Source organism: Rana temporaria, chromosome 2 (assembly GCF_905171775.1).
Source record: "Rana temporaria chromosome 2, aRanTem1.1, whole genome shotgun sequence".
Classification (NCBI taxonomy): domain Eukaryota; kingdom Metazoa; phylum Chordata; class Amphibia; order Anura; family Ranidae; genus Rana; species Rana temporaria.
Window position 1 is genome coordinate 459,999,930 of NC_053490.1, and position 21,877 is coordinate 460,021,806.

The 21,877-nt window shown below is 44.9% G+C and overlaps 1 protein-coding gene across 2 annotated transcripts in view; it reads left to right on the plus strand.

Annotated features, from left to right (window-relative positions):
• Positions 1–3,477: 3,477 nt before the first annotated feature.
• The window catches only part of SPECC1 (sperm antigen with calponin homology and coiled-coil domains 1), a 502,835-nt gene continuing 484,435 nt past the window's right edge, over positions 3,478–21,877 (plus strand). Inside the window, exon 1 of one of the 2 annotated variants that reach the window (XM_040338598.1) lies at positions 3,478–3,544. The gene's annotated coding sequence lies outside the window, so the exon portion shown is untranslated. The remainder of the gene's footprint in view (positions 3,545–21,877) is intronic. The other variant, XM_040338595.1, reaches the window with a different exon arrangement.

The window sequence follows — 21,877 nt, forward strand, 5'->3', positions numbered from 1 at the left end:
CATGCTGGTGGAGTCTCCATGTGAACGTCATGCGTCTCTGGCCAGTCACAGAGTCAGAGTCCGTGGCCCTGGAAGGAAGAACTTGGCTCCCTGTATTCAGAACCAAGAATTACTGCTTACTTTTTGCTCTTGGTTAAAAAACCAACAGATTGCTGTTTATAAGACAAAAGCCAGCAATGTCCATGGCCATCCCTATACATGTGTACATATGAGGGTGGGGCCCCCCTCATCAATGGGAATGAAGGATCCAATGAAAGGATCAGTTATGTTGTATCTATCAATATCCACAATACTAACCAATCTGTATCCCGGTGTGGTCCATTGGCTTTACAGCCGGAACCAAAGCATCCAACAACGACTCTAAGGCAGCCGCGTACAAAAGCCTGACCCCTCTTCATTTTGGGATGGTTATGGTTGGAGTATCTGCAGGTTGGTCACTGATAACTCCTTCCATAGCTGCCCTTCCTTAGGTGAGTTTCTCTTTGGTGTTTTTCAGAGAAAAAAGCTGATTACATTTAAATCAGTTCATTATTAGGGTACTTTCAAACTGAGACGTGGGGGGCAGCGGTGGTAAAGCGTCGATATTTTTAGTCGTGCTTTACTGTCGTTTTTAACCCCTGCTAGCGGCTGAATAAAGAGTTTGTAGCACCCGCAAAGCACCGCTAGCGCAGCACTGCCCATTGATTTTCTGGGATTGCGTGGAAACGTGCATTTGTGTGCGCATTACCGGAACGCGCAGATGTGAACAGAGACTGATATGGTGGAAATGTGTCACAGTGGCATGCAGTGTTCTGCCACATTTCTATTTTTTATCGATTACCACCAAAACTTGTGCTGGGCTTTTTTTAGGAGCATGCAGATGTGTAAAGTGCGCATGTTTTCTTTGGATGGAAATGTTGGAGGAAAGTTCTTTATCTCTTTTACACCTGAGTATGAACAGCTGTAAAATATGGTGTGAATGTGAGCAGACAGGGAATGTCTATGGCTCTGATCAGTGAAAACTGGACTTTCTACAGACGAGTCTCCGGGAAAACCACAAAGCTTCCCAAAGCTGCAGAAGATGGAAGGAAAATGGCTGAGACTGCTACTTTTTTGTCGGGGGGGGGGGGGGCACATTTTCTTAGAGGTGTCTCCCCACAATTTCTGGGTTATGGGGGGGTCTCTGGCACACTTTCTGCTCACTGTGGCTATGGAGATAAAGGGTCTCGCTGTGTACTTGTTGTATATGTTCTTTATCTCCACAGAGGGCCATACAAGCCCAGAGGACCCCTGTTACCAACAAACCTGTCCAGGGGATTGGCAGGAAACCTGCAGGTATCAGCAACAGACAAGAGGAGTCTGCAGAGCCAATCCAACAGAAAGGTAGGATTCACCCAGACAGTTCCGGGTTGAGAATTATGTGTCCAGGTTTCAGTTTGCCTGAAACCCGTACACATTATTCAGATTGGGCTGTGGCTCCTCAAGTAGCTGAAAAAATTTGTTGCCATTCGTGAGCTGCGGGCCGCTATCTGGGGGGTAGGTTTTGGCATCAATGGGGCATGGTGTGATGATGTCAGCAAGAGTGGTTTAGCCACACCCACTGTTTGCCGTAGTGTACTGCATTACCACTCTCCTTGGGACACCCAGGGATGTCCCAGGTCTTTTATAAATCTATAGTGTATCAAAATAAATGTGCCCTGTGCCGCTAAAGTAAGGTAACAAGATTTTTTAAATGAAACCCGGGAACATATTTTTTTTCTTACTAGAAATGGCGGCAATCAGCGACTCTCTGCCCGTTGCCACCGCCACCCGCCTCACAGCCTGTCAAGTCTTACTCTCCGGGCCCCGGCTACTACTGTCTGGGGAGCGAAGGAAGATCACTCCGCCAGGGAAGGCAAGGAGATAAATAGGACCGGAACGGGCATGCACCCAAAACTGAAGAAATATTCCCTCCGATCCCACCAGCACATGATCATCAGAAAGGGGCACAGATAATGAAAAACATATTTCCCTCCCAAGTTAGTAGGAGAGGCAGAGCTGCACTGACTGGGCCAGATTCTCGTACGATTGCGTAACTTTGTGCGGGCGTAACGTATCTGATTTACGTTACGCCGCCGCAACTTAGACGGGCAAGTGCTGTATTCCCAAAGCACTTGCGCCGTAAGTTGCGGTGGCATATCGTAAATCGGCCGGCGTAATTCAAATTTGGATCAGGGGGGCGTGTTTTATGTAAATGTACTGTGACCCGACGTGATTGACGTTTTTCACGAACGGCGCATGCGCCGTCCGTGGAATTTCCCAGTGTGCATTGCTCCAAAGTAAGCCGCAAGGACGTCATTGGTTTCGACGTGAACGTAAATGACGTCCAGCCCCAATCACGGACGACTTACGCAAACGACGTAACTTTTTCAAATTTTGACGCGGGAACGACGGCCATACTTAACATTGTTACGCCGCACTTACGCCACCATATAGCAGGGGTAACTATACGCCGGGAAAAGCCTAACGTAAACGGCGTAAATGTACTGCGTCGGCCAGGCGTACGTTCGTGAATTCACGTATCTAGCTAATTTGCATACTCAACGCGGAATTCGACAGAAGCGCCACCTAGCGGCCAGCCTAAATATGCAGTTACGATACGACGGTGTAACACAGTTACGCCAGTCGGATCCACGGGAAAATCTATGCGTAACTGATTCTAAGAATCAGGCGCATAGATACGACCGCGCAACTCAGAGATACGACGGCGTATCTGGAGATACGCCGTCGTATCTCGTTTGAGAATCTGGCCCACTGTCTTTGAAATTGCCCCAGCCCCTGTTCAAACCCAATCCGGGGACAAAACCGGGGACAGCCTTGGTCCGGGGACAGTGTCCTCAATCTGGGGACTGTCCCCGAAGACCGGGGATGTCTTTTCATCCTACGCTAAAGTGTTCGGGTTTGGCTAGAAGGAAAGGTCAACCCTAAGAAAAGGTGACAACCCTAGCAGGGACAGGAAGTGATGTACATAACTGCCTACAATCACAGACAGCAGATCCATAGACTTTTCATAAATGATGTTACAGGAAACAGTTGTGAAATGTGTTATTTTATTGCATTGAATGACTCCACATCATCTGATCGCCAGTTTCCTGTGTGTAATAATCTGTCATACATATTCATCAGCTCAGGGACAGCACAGCTCAGCATTAATCCTGCTGGGATCACAAAGTAGAGAGGGGGGGGAGCTCCGTGAACGAGTTAAACAGAAGAAAAACTGCATTGTATATCTGCAAGGACATGTGGGGGCGCAGGTCGTTGTCATGGCGAAGACTACAGCCCCCAATAGAAGCTTGCGCGCTTCTGGTCTTTAGGCATGCCGGGAGTTGTAGTTCTTCAAGCCCTGGTATGCTCTCGCACTAAAGCACGCTAGAACTACATACACCATCATGCAACGCGGCGACTGCGGAGGCGGCGGGAGGGAGGCGTGCTAATGTGTACGCCTGCTGCCCTCTAGCGCATGTGTGTGGGTATGACACCTGGTACCTGTCAGCTGCAGAAGAGATCGGGGCACTGGTAGAGCGAGGTAAGGCAATTAGTGGGTGGCTGGTGGGCAGAGACTGCGGTGGGTCTGATTAGAATGTGGGATTGCTGGTGCAAGTGGAAGAAAAGCTTGGTATGATGTTCTTTTAGCTGCAGCTGGCATCACCTGTTCAGTTTTTATTGCATAATATTTAAGAAATGTGCAATGCACATGTATGGGGTAGTAGATAGATGGGGTGATGTATGGGGCAATGTGTGCCCACCTATGGCCATGGAGAGGGATGCTGATGTTGGCTTAGATGAGTAGATTCACTTGTTCCTGAGCTCCTCTGCTGCTGCTGCTAGGGAGACTCTGCAGTCTTCTGACAACTGTTAGCCTGGCTCTTCTATAGGAGGAGATGTAATCATGAATGATGGTCCCAGTATTGTGTACAGGACATACAGAGCGGGGTGAAGGGCACCGCATGTACCCGCCACACATGCTCTCCTTATTTCCATCTTGTCCCAGTTCCCTAGATTCTTCAATGCAGCCCCCATTCGGGTGACCCTGTGCATGGGTACGGTGTGATCTGGGAGATTAAAGAGGACCTGTCCTATGGGGCAGGCTGAGACAATGCACAAATCACCTTTAGGGCTTATTCACACCAGGTGCGGTTTTTTAAATGCAGTGTTAGGAATAGTTTACACTTGCTTCAAAACAAGGCTTCGGACAGGCTTTGTTCAAGCTCTCTGAATGCCAGTCAAAGCTCCTGTCACTAAATAAAATGGTTAGCTTACAGTGCTGTTTATGCCTTACTTTTGCTTGGTGATTCGATGAGGTTTGCTGGAGCTCCGATGAGGCTTTGATGGAGCTTCGATGAAGATTTGGTGGGGCTTCAAGTGAGCTTTGCCATAGACTTCTATGAAGGCTTTGAAGACCCTTTGAAGCACCACTAAAGCTACATAGGTTATTATTATTTAAGCGAACCTGAAGCAAAGCAAAAGCAAGGTGTAAACAGGACTGTAAGCTAACCATTTTATTTAGTGACAGGAGCTTTGAATAGCATTCAGAGAGCTTTAACAAAGCCTGTCCGAAGCCTTGTTAATGTGTGTAAATGAGCTCTGTTTGTTTACATCGGAACCGGATCTTGTTGTGAGCCGTGGCTCCTGACGATTGGCTTACTCACATCACGTGACGTCGGGAGACCGCTGCTCATAGCGAGGCTTGGTTTTGTTTTTTTGCTTTATTACGCGATGCGTCAGTGCGTCGCCCGTTCCCCAGACAACGTCATTATTTGACGAAACGTACGTCGGGTAGGAGACGCTCTGACGCGTAGCGTTGCGGTCCACGAGGACGGGTGATCGTACAAGCCGGCTGGCTCACCTTTTAATACGTTTTGAATGACATTTCTTGTAAGTGTAACTTTTATTTATTAAACCACAACTTCCTTTACGGTACATCACTATTGTGGGTTCATTTCATTTTTCCGGTGGTTGACTGTTGCCGTGGAAACTGGGGGAGCCCTGAACCTGTGAGGTTGGAGATAGTTCTGGTAAAGACCCTGGCTGGGGTTCAGCCGCAAGCCAACTAAGCTTATCTGTCTGGTAAGCGCGCAATCTTTACGGTGTTCCCTATCGTTGGTGGTTCTCTCTTTCCAGTGTGCTATTATATGGTTAACTCTCAGTATAATACGGTACATCACTATGTGAGTCTTTTTTCTTTGGGATTTCTATACCACTTCGTCAATTGGGAGGATCCTCACCCCTGATGTCGATAGCAGTTCCATTGTAAAGACCCTGGCTGGGGTTCAGCCGCAATCTCAATTTGCTTGCCTTCTGGTAAGCACACATCCTAATTCATTTTCCATCGGTGGTGGTTACGTTTAGCTTCACCTCATCGTTTATTTTCACAATTTATATTCCATACAATTTGAGGACTTTTCTATGGACTTTTATTGTCTGGTCTTGTTAATATTGGATATCAATTTCAATTCTCACTTCATCAGCGCAACTAATCCCTCTTTCTGTATTCCTGTGTGTATATCACAAATTTGTTGCAGCTCACTTTATTATTCTTTATTTTTATTTAGATGTGTTAATTTTTTAGCGCGGTAACACTTTTTTACCTGTAAATGAGCCCTAACATTCCTGTTTACACCTTGCTTTTGCTTGGTGCTTCGATGAGGCTTTGATGGAGCTTTGATGAGCATTTGGTGGGGCTTTGATGAGGCTTCGATGGGGCTTCAAGCAAGCGTTGCCATATACTTCTATGAAGGTTTTGAAGACCCTTTGAAACACCACTAAAGCTACATAGGTTATAATTATTTAAGCAAAGCAAAAGCAAGGTGTAAACAGGACTGTAAGCTTACCATTTTATTTAGTGACAGGAGCTTTGAATAGCATTCAGAGAGCTTTAAAAAAGCCTGTCCGAAGCCTTGTTAATGTGTGTTGAAGCGGAAGCAAGTGTAAATGAGCCCTAACAGTCCTTTTGCTTTGCTTTGGTTTCGCTTCAAAAATTATACCCCATGTCGGTTTAGTGGGGCTTCAAAGTGCCCTCAAAGCCTCCATAGAAGTCTATGGCAAAGCATGCTTTAAGCCCACTTGAAGCACCTGGGGCTTTTGAGAGGCTTTAATTCAGCTTTAGCTTCACTTTGTTTTGCAGAAATTGCAGATATGAGTTATCCACACACACACACACATAGGGTATCTGTAAAGCTTCAGCAAAGCTTCAAAAGAGCATCACCAAAGCATTACTAAAGCTTTATCAAACCACCAAAGCTTCATCGAAGCATCAAAAACACATGATTAAAAGCAGGTTGAAGCGATAGGGACTTTAATGTGTGTTGAAGCCAAAGCAAGTGTAATTAGGGCTTGTTTACACTTGCTTCAAAACAAGGCTTCGGATAGGCTTTGTTAAAGCTCTCTGAACACTAGACAAAGCCCCACTCACTAAATAAAATGGTTGGCTTACAGTTCTGTTTATACCTTGCGTTTGCTTTGCTTTGCTTAAAAAATTAAACCCCACGTCGCTTTAGTGGAGCTTCAAAGCATCTTCAAAGCCTCCATAGAACTCTATGACAAAGCTCGCTTGAAGCTCCTGCTGCTTTTGAGAGGCTTTAATTCAGCTTCGCTCTGTTATTGAGAAATTGCAGGTATACGATATCCACACACACACAGAGCATCTGCCAAGCTTCAACAAAGCTTCAAAAGAGCATCACGGAAGCATCACAGACGCTTAATCGAAGCACCACTGAAGCCTAATCGAAGCACCACTAAAGCATCAAAAACACATCATAAAAGCATGTTGAAGCTGTAGGCGCATTAATGTGTGTTGAAGCCAAAGCAAGTGTAAATGAGCCCTAAAGACAGTAAAAACAGGTATGCAAGAAAATTGTATGTACTCCATTGAGCTTAGTTTACACCACTGCAGTGCTTTTCATGTGCATTTAATAAAAAAAAAAAAAAGTTCAGCATGCTGCATTTTTCCTGCACCAGAATGCACAGCAAGAATATGTTAGTCTGATGCACCGCAACTCCGATCTAGGTAAATAGTCTCTGACAGAGACTCTTTATCACAGGGTTCGACGAAATCCGGGCGTCAGGTCGCAATTGCGACTAGAATTATCGACCTGGCACCTGGGGAAGGAAGCATAGGCCTCAATTACCGTGCGGCCCGACGCAATCGCGCGGTGGGGGCGTACGGAGACACCGGTTGGTTATCAGCGCAGCCTCCCCGAGGATGCCCACCCAGGACCACCAGGGATTGCCACCACTGATGACCATCAGGTATGCCACCCATGGCCACCAGGGATGCCAATGTGTACCCACATTGGCCAATGTGTGCCCACATATGATTCCAATCAGTGCCCATCAGCAATACCTGCCAGTGCCTCCATAGCAGTGATGCCCATCAGTGTCATCTATTACTGTCCATCAGTGCCACATATCAGTGCCCAGCCATGCCCATCAGTGCCCACCTATCAGAGCCCATCAGTGCCACCCATAAGTACCCATCAGTACTGCCTATGAGTACCCATCAGTGCCACCTATGAGTGCCCATCTGTGCCACCTATGAGTGCCAATCAGTGCCGCCTATCAGTGCTCATTAGTGTCGCACATCAGTGCCCATCATCAGTGCCACCTCATCGGTGCCACCTCTTCAGTGCCCATCAGTAACGCCTTATCAGTGCCCGTCATTGCAGCCTTATCAGTGCCCATCAGTGAAGGAGAAAACATACTTATTTACAAAATTTTATAACAGAAACAAAGAAATACTTATTTTTTTTCCAAATTTTCAGTCTTTTTTTTTATTTGTTCAGCAAAAACTAAAAACCCCAGAGCAAATACCACCAAAATTCTCATTAAAACAGCGCTGAAAGCTGATAATTGGCTTGGGCAAGAAGGGGGGAAAGTGTCTGGTATTGAAGTGGTTTAGCAGTTACAGCAACAGTTTTTGTCTTTTTTGGGATAAAGGTTTTAGCTAAATGAATAAAAACTGACCATTGTAAACACCCCTGTCAGTGTTAGTTGGGTCGACTCATTCCTCTAACTGGACAGCTCAGTCTATTATAGAAGGTTGAAAAATAACAAATTTATCGGCAGGATCAACAGGTGAAAATAAGGCTGCTTCTACACTGGAGCGGGTGGGCGTTGACGGTGAAACGCTGCTAGTTTTAGCGGCGCTTTATCGTCATTTTAGTGGCACTATTCGGCCGCTAGTGGGGCGCTTTTAACCCCTTTAAAGGGGTTAAATGCGCCCATATAGTGCCGCTGCCGAATCGCTTTGCAGGTGCTTCGGCAGCGGTGCCCATTCATTTCAATAGGCAGGAGCGGTGTACACACCATTCGTTCACCCCTCCAAAGATACTGCTTGCATGACTTTTTTTAACGTCCTGCCAGCGCATCGCCTCAGTGTGAAAGCACTCGGGCTCTCACATTGAGACTGCAGGGGAGCCGTTTTCAGGCGCTTTACAGGCGCTATTTTTAGCCCAAAAGCGCCTGAAAATGCCCCAGTATGAACGGGGTCTAAAGGAAAAAATTAGGGCTGTTACTGATTAAAATTTTTGTTTTCGATTAATCGTTTTTTTTTTAATATCGATTAATCAACTAATTTCGATTAATTATAACGCACATACAGATCCAACTACTTTTAGATGATCTCCTTGCAGGCTGATTCCCAGTGCAGCTACCAACCACTGGAAAAATGGATAGCAGGATACCAAAAACATAAAGGCAGCGCTCAATGGGAATAGCATTAAAACTTTTATAGTCTTCGAGTAGGTAACAAAATAAACATTGTACTGGAGATAAAATCGATGTAGCTACATAAATTGTAAAAATAGTGCGAGTAATACCAAAGGGTACCAAAAGCAGTCATAAAAACATGCAGCTAAGTATGATACTGGTATAAAAATGTGTACAACGATACCACTGCTGAATCCAGATGAGGAGGGGTTAACATCAGTCCGTCGGCATGTAGATGTCCCGTGAAGGGAACTATCACAACTCCCAGTAGATGGCTGTAGAATCCCAGGTTGATAGAGGAAACTCAGGAAAGTGTAACAGCCCTTGCGTGTGGCAGATAGTAAGGTCCCGCCGGCATGCAGATATGAAGGCACAACAAAGGAGCCCTTCAGATGGACACGGCAAGCCCCGCCGGTGTCCGTGATGTCACCGGATCTCCGATGGAACTACCTGAAGGCCCGGAAGCCGGCGGAGAGGTGAGTACCAATCAAAAAAATTTTGATTGATCAAAAAATGTTAAGATTAATCGAGGAATTAATAGTTAATTTCCACAGCCCTAGAAAAAATAAAACCTTAAAAAGAAAAAATAAGAAAACTAATGCTACAACCATATCAAAGAATTGGTAAGCTGCAATACAATTTTTTTTTTTTAACTGATTTAATGTTTTAGGCTCCATGCACACTAGGGCCCAGATTCACGTAAATGGGCGCAAATTTGTGCGGGCGTAACGTATGTCATTTACGTTACGCCGCCGCAAGTTTTTCAGGCAAGTGCTTTATTCACAAAGCACATGCCTGTAAAGTTGCGGCGGCGTAGCGTAAATCACCCGGCGGAATTCAAATTCGGCGGGTAGGGGGCGTGTTTCATTTAAATGAAGCGCGTCCCCGCGCCGAACGAACTGCGCATGCGCCATCCCTAAAATATCCCAGTGTGCATTGCTCCAAATGACGTCGCAAGGACGTCATTGGTTTCGACGTGAACATAAATAACGTCCAGCCCCATTCACGGACGACTTATGCAAACAACGTAAATTTTAAAATTTTCGACGCGGGAATGACGGCCATACTTAACATTGGCTGCGCCTCATAGACCCAGGGGCAACTTTACGCCGGGAAAAGCCTAACCTAAACGTCGTAACTTTACTGCGTCGGTCGCGCGTACGTTCGGGAATTCGCGTATCTAGCTAATTTGCATACTCGATGGGGAAATCGACGGAAGCGCCACCTAGTGGGCAAAAATAAAATTGCAGTTAAGATCCGACGGCGTAAGAGACTTACGCCTGTCGGATCTAATGGATATCTATGCATAACTGATTCTAAGAATCAGTCGCATAGATACGACGACGCTACGCAGAGATACGACGGCGTATCTGGAGATGCGCCGTCGTATCTCTTTTGAGAATCTGGGCCTAGCTGTTTTTATAAGCTCAAAAAACGCTAGAAAAAAAACGTTTTTGTGCCGGCTTGTAGCGTTTTACAAGCTTTTAGAAGCATTGGTGTTTTTATTCGTGTTTTTTACAGTACACAAAAGAAAAAAAAAAACGCTTGAAATAAGCTGTTTGAGGAATGTTTAGAAGCTTTTAGGAGCGTTTGGTGTTTTTTTTTTTTTTCTGCCAGGAAAATGCTCCCAAAAAATACAAAAACTCTTTTTTTTCTGTTCCTAAAAGCTGAAGTTTGAAAAATGCTTCTAGCATAATATGGTGTGTATGGACACATAAGGATAACACTATTAGCTTCTAAACTATGCTTATAATAAGCTTCTAGGAGCTTAAAAAAACGCTAGTGGCATGGAGCCTTACATTTTTACTGCCTTTATAGATCATCAACCAATGGAAGAAAAGTAGTTTTGTACCCTGTGTTTCAATTCTTGAAAATGGGAGTCCCAGCTAAACATCAAGCAGTACTAGTGACCTAGGGCCAGATCCACAAAAACCCGGCGCAACGTAACTTTTTCAATTTAAGTTACACCGCCGCAAAATCTCTACCTAAGTGCCCGATCCACAAAGCACTTACCTAGAAATTTTCGGCTGTGTAACTTAAATCCGGCCGGCGCAAGGCGTTCCTAATTTAATGGGGCGAGTCCCATTTAAATTAGGCGCGCTCCCGCGCCGGCCGTACTGCGCATGCTCACGACGTCATTTTCCAGACGTGCTTTGCGCGGTTTTACATTGCGCCGGGTTTTGAGAATCGCGACGGGCGTAAAAAAAAAAATGCGAGTTGCGGCGGGAAAAAAGAAATTGGAAAAAAAAAAGACAGCGACGCGGGATAGGAGGGTCTACTTTTACAAGGCCTAAACAGTTTAGGCCTTGTAAAAGTAGCCCTAATATTGCGACGGCAAACTAATACTTACGGAGAAAAAACGAAGCGTAAAAGCTTTGTGGATCTCCGTAAGTGCTAATTTGCATACCCGAAGCGGCATTCCGACGAGAAATGCCCCCAGCGGCGGCTGCGGTACTGCATCCTAAGATCCGACAGTGTAAGTCCCTTACACATGCCGGATCTTCTGCCTATCTATTGGAAACTGATTCTGTGGATCAGTTCCATAGATAGAAACAGGGATACGCCGGCGTATCCCTTTTGTGGATCAGGCCCCTAGGCTCAGCAATAAGCATTCTGTTGTGATTGGTCGGATAATGACATCACCTTTGAACAATAAATTCCCCACACAACCAATATTCTTTCATCTAACTTTATTGTAAAGTCACCAGTAACAGAAATGGCTGTGCTGTGTCCACTTTATCAGGCGGACTGTGATCACTCTGTGGCTTTGAAGGCTGATGTACACTCATTCGTTGTGGCAATGCACATTGAAAATTTGAATGCTATGCAGTTCCATTCACTTTGAATAGCACCTCGATGAACTAAAGAGCCCTTTGACACAGGCGCCCTAAGTTCTGATCAGCAGAGGATCAGGGAACAGACCTCCTGCTAAATCAGAGCAGAACTGGATGAATGTCACTTTTGTTACTTGTGTACATCCACTTTTTCCCTCCATCTTGTGAGCTGAAAACAGAAGTAGGCTCTTCTCCATCTTCTTTCTGCAGTGCTTCCAGGACGGATCAGAGCAATTCAGATTGGTCAGCACCGGCACAGAGCATCGCTCTGCTCCATCCTGGAAGAGGAAGGAGAAGTGTCGGGATTTCAAATCCTGCTGCACCGGCTGCATGGGCAGTGACAGGTCATCGCCCATGGAGGTAAGTACTGCTGGGACTGGGGGGAGGGTGTACGGTGTTCACTTTTTCAAAAAAAAAGTGAACTAACCCATTAAATCTGAATTTCAGACACAAATAACAAAAAAATACAAACTGGTTTTGTTATTTGTAATAGGAGTTCTGCTTTAAATTACATACCTTAGATTTAGATTTCTCCCCAATGGTAATCATGTTTGCATCAATCGATCAGTTTTTTTTTGCTGTGTCCCCATTGGGAACGCTCTTCTTGTCATGGTGACACAAGGTTAGACCAATAGGTGGCACGAGGTCACAGGAACAGGTGGAACAAGGTCAGAGGAATAGATGGTAAAGGGTCTGAAGAACAGGTGGTACAAGGTCAGACTCAGAAGAACAGGCAGTACGAGGTCAGAGGAATAGGTGTCATGAAGTCAGACGAGCAAGTGGAACGAGGTCAGAGGAATAGGTGGTACAAGGTCAAAAGAATAGGTGGTGCAAGGTCAGAGGAATAGGTGATATGGGGTCAGAGGAAAAGGTGGCCCAAGGTCAGCAGAATAGGTGGTACAAGGTCAATGGAATAGGTGGTACGAGGTCAGAGGAAAAGGTGGCATGAGGTCAGAAGAATAGGTGGTGCAAGGTCAGAGGAATAGGTGGAAAAAGGTCAGAGGAATAGGTGGTACAAAGTCAGAGGAAAAGGTGGCACAAAGCCAGAGGAATAGGTAATACGAAGTGAGAGAAATAGGTGACTCAAGGTCAGAGTAATAGGTGGCACAGGGTCAGAAGAATAGGTGGTACAGGGTCAGAGGAATAGGTGGCTTGAGGTCAGAGGACTAGGTGGCTCGAGGTCAGAGGAATGGGTGGCTCGAGGTCAAAGAAATAAGTGGCACGGGGTCAGAGGAATAGGTGGCACAAGGTCAGAGGAATAGGTTGCACAAGGTCAGAGGAAAAGGTGGCACAAGGTCAGAGGAAAAGATGGTGCGAGGTCAGAAGAATAGGTGGTACAAGGTTTAGAGGTGGTGCAAGGACAGAAAAAAAGGTGATACAAGGTCAGAGGAATAGGCGATACAAGGTCGGAGGAAAAGGTGACACAAGGTCTTTGGAATAGGTGGTACGAGGTCAGAGAAACAGGTGACACAAGGTCAGAGGAATAGGTGGCATGGGGTCAGAGGAAGCGGTGGCACAAGGTCAGAGGAATAGGGGGCACGATGTTAGAGGTATAGGTGGTGTGCGGTCAGAGAAATAGGTGGCACAAGGCCAGAGGAATAGGTGGTACGAGGTCAGAGGGATAGGCGGCACGATGTTAGAGGAATAGGTGGCATGAAGTCTGAGTAATAGATGCCACAAGGTCAGAGGAGAAGGTGGCAAGAGATCAGAGGAATAGGTGGTACGATGTCCGAGGAATAGGTGGTACGAGGTTAGAGGAATAGGTGGCATGATGTTAGAGGAATAGGTGGCATGAAGTCTGAGGAATAGACGCCACTAGGTCAGAGGAGCGGGTGGCACGAGGTCAGGGGAATAGGAATTTTTCAATTTGGGAAACAGGCAAGAACAAAAATACTTATTTTTTAGTAAACGGGGAAAGGTTTGAACTTCTGAGGTGTCTTCCTGTCTCAGTGACCCCTGTTTCCCTCCTCTTCTAAAAAGTGAGGGAACATCTTCCTAGTGGAGTTACACACAGCTAGAAAACCTTTCCCTATTTCTAGCTGGGGGTGAAATGCTGTACATGCCTTCACTTATATTTAGGTTCCTAGCACATACAGAAGCTCCACGTCTGTACACTGTTATGCTGAGGGAAGACATAGAAGAAATGATTACTATTTATTTATGAAGTTGAGTGAAGTTTGCAGTAAATGGGAGAGGTCCTGTGACATACAGAAAAGCTGAGAACTGGTATTTCCCAACCAGCCGCATATGGCGGATATAATGACAATACAGCAAGCTGTTCTACTATTACAACCAGCAGGCAGCATCATGCACACAGATTGCCCAGACAGGGCCGTCAGGAAAGAACGAGGAAACTGTTTATATAATTGATTAAACACTGAGTCCTGAATCGTGAGCAGCCCGTACTAAGCTGGTCATGGTAAAATGGAAGCACAGAGAGTAACACGATGTCCGAATAAAAACAAGTAATATGGCTAATTGATGATCTTTGCAGCAGTACAGTCCTGAGTTAGGAACACATATTCAGAATGATTCAATAAGACATTTCCAACACATTACTGGCGCTGTGGATGCTGTCATACGTCTCATGTCCGAACCATCAAGGACAACACACACAACACTTTCATGAGAAATACCGACATGTGCGCCAAAGTAGGTCATAGTAGAGAAAAATGTTTTTTTGTCTGTCAGTCTTGTGACAAATTCAAGACAGTATACTGCCAAAATGGGTCTAAGCAGTGCTGGGACAAGGTCACCTAGAGTCCAGGGCAAACATTTCAAACTGCACCCCCCAAGATGTATAAGCATTACATGTCAGCAAACCCCCCCCCCCAAAAAAAAAAATGAGCACTAATCTTTATGCTTATGCTAAATTCACCTCATCCCAGCATAAATCTGCCCCCTTCCGTAAACCCCCTCTAAGCTCAAATCCTCTCTCTCCCCAAATCCCACCAGCACAAATCCCCCCCCCCCCCAAAAAAAAAATTACCCTCGTAGTACAAATTCTCTACCCAGTCACCCCCTCCTAGCACAATTCCTCCCCCCAAAATGTTTCCTCCTAGCACAAATACTCCCCAATCATCCCTACTAGCACATATTGCCCCCCCCCCCCAGTAAAAAAAAAAAAGGGTTTCCCTCCTAGCACAAATTCCCTCCCGCCTATAGCGGCGCTTTAACCGCCAACGCTCGGCACTGCTCAGTGTGAGGGAAAAGGGAGTAACCGCTCCAGGTGGATGTGCTTTGGTGATCAACCTCCTCTCAGAGACCAAGGGTGCTGGCAATGCGTATAGCAAAGAACGCAGAAATATTTGGACAGCCGCACTCCAGGAAATATTCCTTTTGTTGCCTTTATTGGTAAAATAGGATAAAAAACACTACAAGTCACAGCAAGAAAATGGGACACATGGCTGACACGTTTCGCACTAGTACTTAGTGCTTAGTCATGACTAAGCACAAAGTACTAGTGTGAAACGCGTCAGCCGTGTGTCCCTGTGTCCCATTTTCTTGCTGTGGCTTTTAGTGTTGGATTGCGGCTGTCCAAATATTTTTTCGTTCTTTGCTCAGTGTGAAAGTGCCCTAAATGTAGGGGATGCTCCATGGTAAAAAGGTTCAGAAAGGCTGATGTAGAAAATCCTATCTGGAAACTGAATTTGCCAGCTACAACATTTGAAACTATACTGATTTAGGTTTATAAAGTAATCTTTTTAGTGCTATGTGTACATTTTTTGTGTTTTTAGTTTTTTTTTACAAAAAGTGTGTTGTTTTTTAATGTGAAAATGTACACATTTTGTTATTTTGTAATGTAAATTATTAACAATAGAAATAGCTTGGTTTACAGCTTTCCTTGGTTTTATAAATGCGTCTTTCATGCGTCTAAAAACTTTCACAGAAGCATGAAACTAGATGCATAAACGAAACTGAAACTACAGGTACATTATATGATTGATTTTTATCTATTTTTAATCATTTTTAAAAGGAATCAGTTAACTATTATGTCTCTATACCCTGTAAACAGTAATTTCAGCAACAAAAAATGTTTTCCTTTACAACTCCTTTAAATCCCCTAATGAAGCCAACACTGGCAAAACATGTTGGGATAACACATGAACCTATAGCCACCATATAACCGGAATTTCATTGAGTGAATTTATTTGATCATATTTTAATCATGTCTACAATAAATGTGATGTTTTAATTACTTCTTGTTTCTATTACTATATATTGGCATTGTTACAATCCTACCCAAACCCTCTTCCAATATATTTAGTAGGGTTGAGTCACATCCCAATAGGAACATCTCCTAATAAGCACCTGCTTGGTGTGACAACTTTTTCATCCAAAGTTTAAAGAGAAGAGTGGGTTATAGATACCTAGAAATTCCCTTTAAGACATTTCTTGCAATGTGTTTTGTATTAAGTGTTAGGCTGCAGGTATACAACAATCTGCAGTTAAAACCCTACATGCCGTGACAATGACATGTTGCAGTAACAGGTTTACCTGAGAATATTCTTGCTTGCTGTGTAATTGTGATGGAGGAATTTTCGCTGCATGATCCCGAACAGAGCCGCAAAGGGAGCAGTTTAGTCCTCCCACTCCTTTTCCATAATCAGGTTTCCTTTAAAGCTAAACATTCAAAGAGTCATTTGGTTCAAGATGTGTATTTTATTAAAAATTCACATAACCTTTATCAACATTGGCCCTTTATAATTTTAAATTGTAGCAATTGTGAAGTGTATGGCCCGGATTCACAAAGCACTTCCGCTAACGTATCTCGAGATACTCCGCGTAAGTGCAAATATGCACCGTTGTATCTATGCGCCGTGCCCACAAACTGAGATACGCCTAAAAATAGGCTTCATCCGACCAACGTAACTTGCCTACGCCGGCGTATCGTGGGCGCATATTTACGCTGGACGCATGTGGCGCTCCCATTGATTTCCTATTCAAATATGGAAATGAGGGAGATAAGTCGATTCACGAACGTACTTGCGCCCGGCGCATAATATACGCGGTTTGCGTAAGTCGTACGTCCGGCGTAAAGTTATTCCCCATATATGAGGCGCAACCCATGCAAAGGTATGGACCAGGGAACACAAGCCGTCGTATCTTTTGTCGTTTACGTTGTACGGGAATATGACTAGGCGTAGGTTACGTTCACGTCGTAGGCAGTGATCCGGCGTATCTTAGGGAGTAGTTCCGACGTGATTCTGAGCATGCGCACTGGATGCGTCCACGGGACGGCGCATGCGCCGTTTGTTATTCGTATCTTTATGGTGCTCGGCCCATCATTTGCATGGGGTCACGCCTCATTTGCATGGCTCACGCCCACTTCCACTTACGACGATTTACGCCTAAGAAACCCAGCGCAGATTTGGTGGCAAGTGCTTTGTGAATTTGGTGCTTGCCTCTCTGCGCTGCGTCGGCGTAGCGTAAAGAAGATACGCTACGGCGGCATAAATATGCGCCGATGTATGTGAATCCGGGCCTATGTATATATGGCACCAGTGTTTCCAACCTACCAGATTAAAATTTACTGACACAACACTCACATTTTTTTGGCACAGCCACGTCTTTACTGACATTTCCAAAAGTTTCAAAATGATGTTACAAATTTCAGCATTTAGGCTACAAACAAGTACAATGTGCAATTAGCAATGTGATTTAAGGCAAACAACACATTTCTTTTTTTATTTTCGATATAGTAAGGTGCTAGCTTAGGGACAGTACTCAACTCAGGAGTGCGAGAAATTAGAACTGGCGGACACACATACACATGAAATTGACTCTCATGCCGCGTACACACGACCATTTTTCATGACGAGAAAAATGCCATTTTTTAAATTGGTCATTAAAAACAATCGTGTGTGGGCTCCAGAGCATTTTTCTCGACGAGAAAAATGGGCATTAAAAATTTAGAACCTGCCGTCGTTTTTCTCGTCGTGAAAAGCGGTCGTGTGTAGGCTTTAACGACGGGGGAAAAAAAATGCGCAAGCTCAGAAGCAAGTTATAAGAAGGGAAATTTGCATAATCAGCCCAAAGGGTGGCGCCATTCCAATGGAACTTCCCCTTTATAGTGCCGTCGTACGTGTTGTACGTCACCGTGCTTTGCTCAAGCATTTTTTTTCACGATCGTGTGTATGCAAGGCAGGCTTGACAAGAATCACGTCGAGAAAAACGTTGTTTTTTTCCATGACATTAAAAACGGTCGTGTGTACGCGGCATTACAGTGACATTGACAGCAGTGTGCAGCAGCATAGATGATGATGACAGATCACCGACACAACAAATCCCCTCCTGAGTGATGGTGACAATATCTCTCCATGCCAGGTGGTCCCTTCAGTCCACTCCAGTCCAAACAGGACGGACAGTCTCGCTCCCAGCCTGTCTTGCTTCCGACCCGCATGCAGGCCCCAGCCACTCTGCACAGCTTCCTTGCACCATGACATCACACAACATTCTTAGGCAACGCCTCCGCCAGACCTGTACCCGCTGGCATCACCTGAACACACTGTAGAAGGCACTCAGATGTTATAAATTAGTGCACACTTACAATTTAATCTCCAAATGCTGTTAAATACAAATGATGACACTGTGTTGATGAAAAATATACCAACAAAGTCAAGCTATAAAAATGCTGCGCACCCGCGACACGCAAAGTACTACGAAACCTGAAATTCCTGGCCACCAACCTGCAGCCCTTTGACATTTAATGGGAGACCTTCAGGGCTTCTGAATGCCTCACCAAACATCAGCCACTGTCTTCCTTCTTAAAGCGGAACGGAACTAATTTTATAACAGACTGCCAGCAGGCAGGCTATTATCGCAGAAGAGATATGCAGTATCTCCTCTGTGTTAAAATACATCTACCTGCCTGCCCGCAGTCTCCTGCAGCATGTAAACTGAGCAATGCATGTGCAGCTCAGCCTTCATTTCCAGCACGGTCCCTGTATGTCTGACTCCTGCACATGCAGAGGAATGACGTTATCCCGCCCCAGCCGATGGAGATGCTCAAGGACTAGCTTCTGGGAAGAAAATGCCGGTGAGGGACCCAGAGACTGTTACGGAGGAGGTAAGTATAATTTTGCCTTTAGTTCCACTATAAGTTGCCAGTGAGTAGTGGCTTTTAGTAATGTGTTAGGTTTGGTATATTTATTTCCCAGTATCTTCTTCTACACTGTGCTTTCAATGTAAAGGAATATCAAGAGGACCTGTCATGGCTCTATAAATGTATATAGGACTATAAAGAGTACTTGACATTGCTCCATACATGTATAAAGGAGTATAACGAGGGCCTGTCATGGCTCTATACATGTATAAAGAGGACCTGTCATGGCTCTATAAATGTATATAGGACTATAAAGAGTACTTGACATTGCTCCATACATGTATAAAGGAGTATAACGAGGGCCTGTCATGGCTCTATAGATGTACTGTATAAAGAAAACCTGTCATGGCTCTATACATGTATAAAGAGGACCTGTCATGGCTCTATACATGTATAAAGGAGTATAAAGAGGACCTGTCATTACTCTTTACATGTAAAGGAATATCAAGAGGACCTGTCATGTCTCTATAAATGTATATAGGACTATAAAGAGTACTTGACATGGCTCTATACATGTATAAAGGAGTATAACAAGGGCCTGTCATGGCTCTATACATGTATAAAGAGGACCTGTCATGGCTCTATACATGTATAAAGAGAACATGTCATGGCTCTATACATGTATAAAGAAGTATTAAGAGGACCTGTCATGGCTCTATACATGTGTATATAGAGGACCTGTCGAGACTCTTTACATGTAAAGGAATATAAAGAGGACCTGCCATGGCTCTATAAATGTAAATAGGAGTATAAAGAGGACCTGTCATGGCTCTATACATGTATAAAGGAGTATAATGAGGGCCTGTCATGGCTCTATAGATGTATAAAGAGGGCCTGTCATGGCTCTATATATGCATATAGGCGTATAAAAAGGACCTGCCATGGCTCTATACAAGTATCCAGGAGTATAAAGGGACCTGTGAATTGCCGGCGGCCACAATGTATCTTGCGCAAACTAATCAATGTACGCTAATTGTGTTTTTTTTTGTACCAAAAATATGTAGAAGAATACATTTTGGCCTAAACTGAAGAAAATAGTTTATTTTTCAAAATTTTGGGGGTATTTATTATAGCAAAAAGTTAAAAAAATATATATATTTATAGCACAAAAAATAAAAACCGCAGAGGTGATCAAATATCACCAAAAGAAAGCTCTATTTGTGGGAAAAAAAGGACATCAATTTTATTTGGGTAGCGGAGCTGGCGGAACGGGCTGGCGGGCATCAGTATGCTGCCCTCCTAAAAGTGCTGCGTGGTACCCATGGTACCACCCGGTCCCATCATAGGGCCGGCCCTGCCTGTAGTGCGTCTTTCATCTCTGATAGCTGCCTGTAGTATGCCTTTTTCTTTTTGGACCATCTCCTGTTGCATGTCTGAAAGTTGTCTGTAGTATGAATAAACAAAACGCAGCACTGAAAAACTTAGTAGTGCACACACCACTACAAAAAACTGGTGAGTGTCCAGTAAGTGATACAAAATTATAAAAATACTAGGAAATTAAATGTACAGTGCAAATCGCATAATCATACGACACAGTGCAAATAGCATAATCGTGCAACACAGTGTAAAAACATGCATAAATATCAAAAATGGTGATAAACAAAAAATCCTAAAGAATGAATATATATTGACACACAAGTCCTTGTATAAATATTCTTTAAGTGCTCCAGTGCATATAATGAATACTCCAAAGTGCTTCAGTGCATATTCAAATAGCAGCATTCCTGGAATGATAAGTATTACCGTTCATAAAACCACACAGCCCAGTGAGTGATCCAAAAAGCTGTAGGTAATGGACGCTCACCTCAGAGCGTGCGACCGTGCAGCTAAGCTTGGTCTGTGTCCACGCTTATGAACCACACCTGGATTCTAGTGGGCAAGCCTGGGATCCAGGTCTCCTTAGTATATGTTCCAGATCATAGAAGATAGAAAAAAACTCAGATGGTGCAAGTAACGTTTTTAAAGGTTTATTAAATAAAGAAATCCCCTGCCGGGGTACTCACACAGCATGGGTACGGAAGTGCACCACTCTAAAACAGGCCCGTAATGATGTACAGAGATCGGGATATGGTAAAGTCCTCCTTAGCCTCACTCAGACTCTCCTGCCGTCTTGTCCCCCCCCCCTACGCGTTGTCTGTAGTATGCCTGTCCTTTTTTTAACAAGAAGATATGCCTGTCCTTTTTGGACCATTTCCTGTTGTATGTCTGCAGTCTCTGACAGCTGTCTATTGTTTTCCATTTACTGACTATTATGTGTGACATTTTAGTAATGTCAGGACTGCACTTAAAGCGGAGCTCCACCCTAAAGTGGAACTCCCGCTGATCGGAACCCTCCCCCCTCCGGTGTCACATTTGACACCTTTCAGGGGGGAGGGGGGTGCAGATACCTGTCTAAAGACAGGTATTTGCACCGACTTCTGGCCACAGTCTGCGGGCAGACTGCGGGCAGGACGCCACCTCCCGTCCCCATCCCCCCCAGAGCACAGCGGGAGCCAGTCAGCAGGCGCAGCGTGACTTGCGCATAACCTGTAGGGAACCGGGCAGTGAAGCCGGAGCGCTTCACTTCCTGGTTCCCTCACCGAGAATGGCGGGGGGGGGGGGCAGCAGAGTGACGAGCGATCGCTCATCCTCTGCTGCCGACGGCGCTGGACTCCAGGACAGGTAAGTGTCCTAATATTAAAAGTCAGCAGCTGCAGTATTTGTAGCTGCTGGCTTTTAATATTTTTTTTTCAGCGGTGCTCCGCTTTAAGCCCTTTTTTATCAAGGAAGATGACTAGGGATGAGCCTAACACCCCCCGGTTCGGTTCGCAGCAGAACAGGCCAAAAATTTGTTTGAACACGCACGCAAACACGGTTAAAGTCTATGAAAAATCAAAAGTGGTAATTTTAAAGGCTAATATGCGTCAGAGGGGGCAGGTTAAGTCACGGGTGGCCCCGCCCTCGGTTATAAAACAGCTGTCAGACGGGTCGTGCGTTATTCGGCCGGGAGCCTCCTATGGAGGCGGCATCGTTCGTAGCGGCGGGTCGGACTCGTAGAAGGATTACGGCCCTGGAATTTTATTTTTATTAAAGGACTTGTCCCAACTTTGTGTTTGTGTGTGTTTTATTTTCCTTTTTTCTCACTTTTTTGGGTGAAATGGTAGGGGTACAATGTACCCCATTACCAATTCACATAGGGGGGCCAGCATCTTTGTTAAAGGGGGCTTCCAGATTC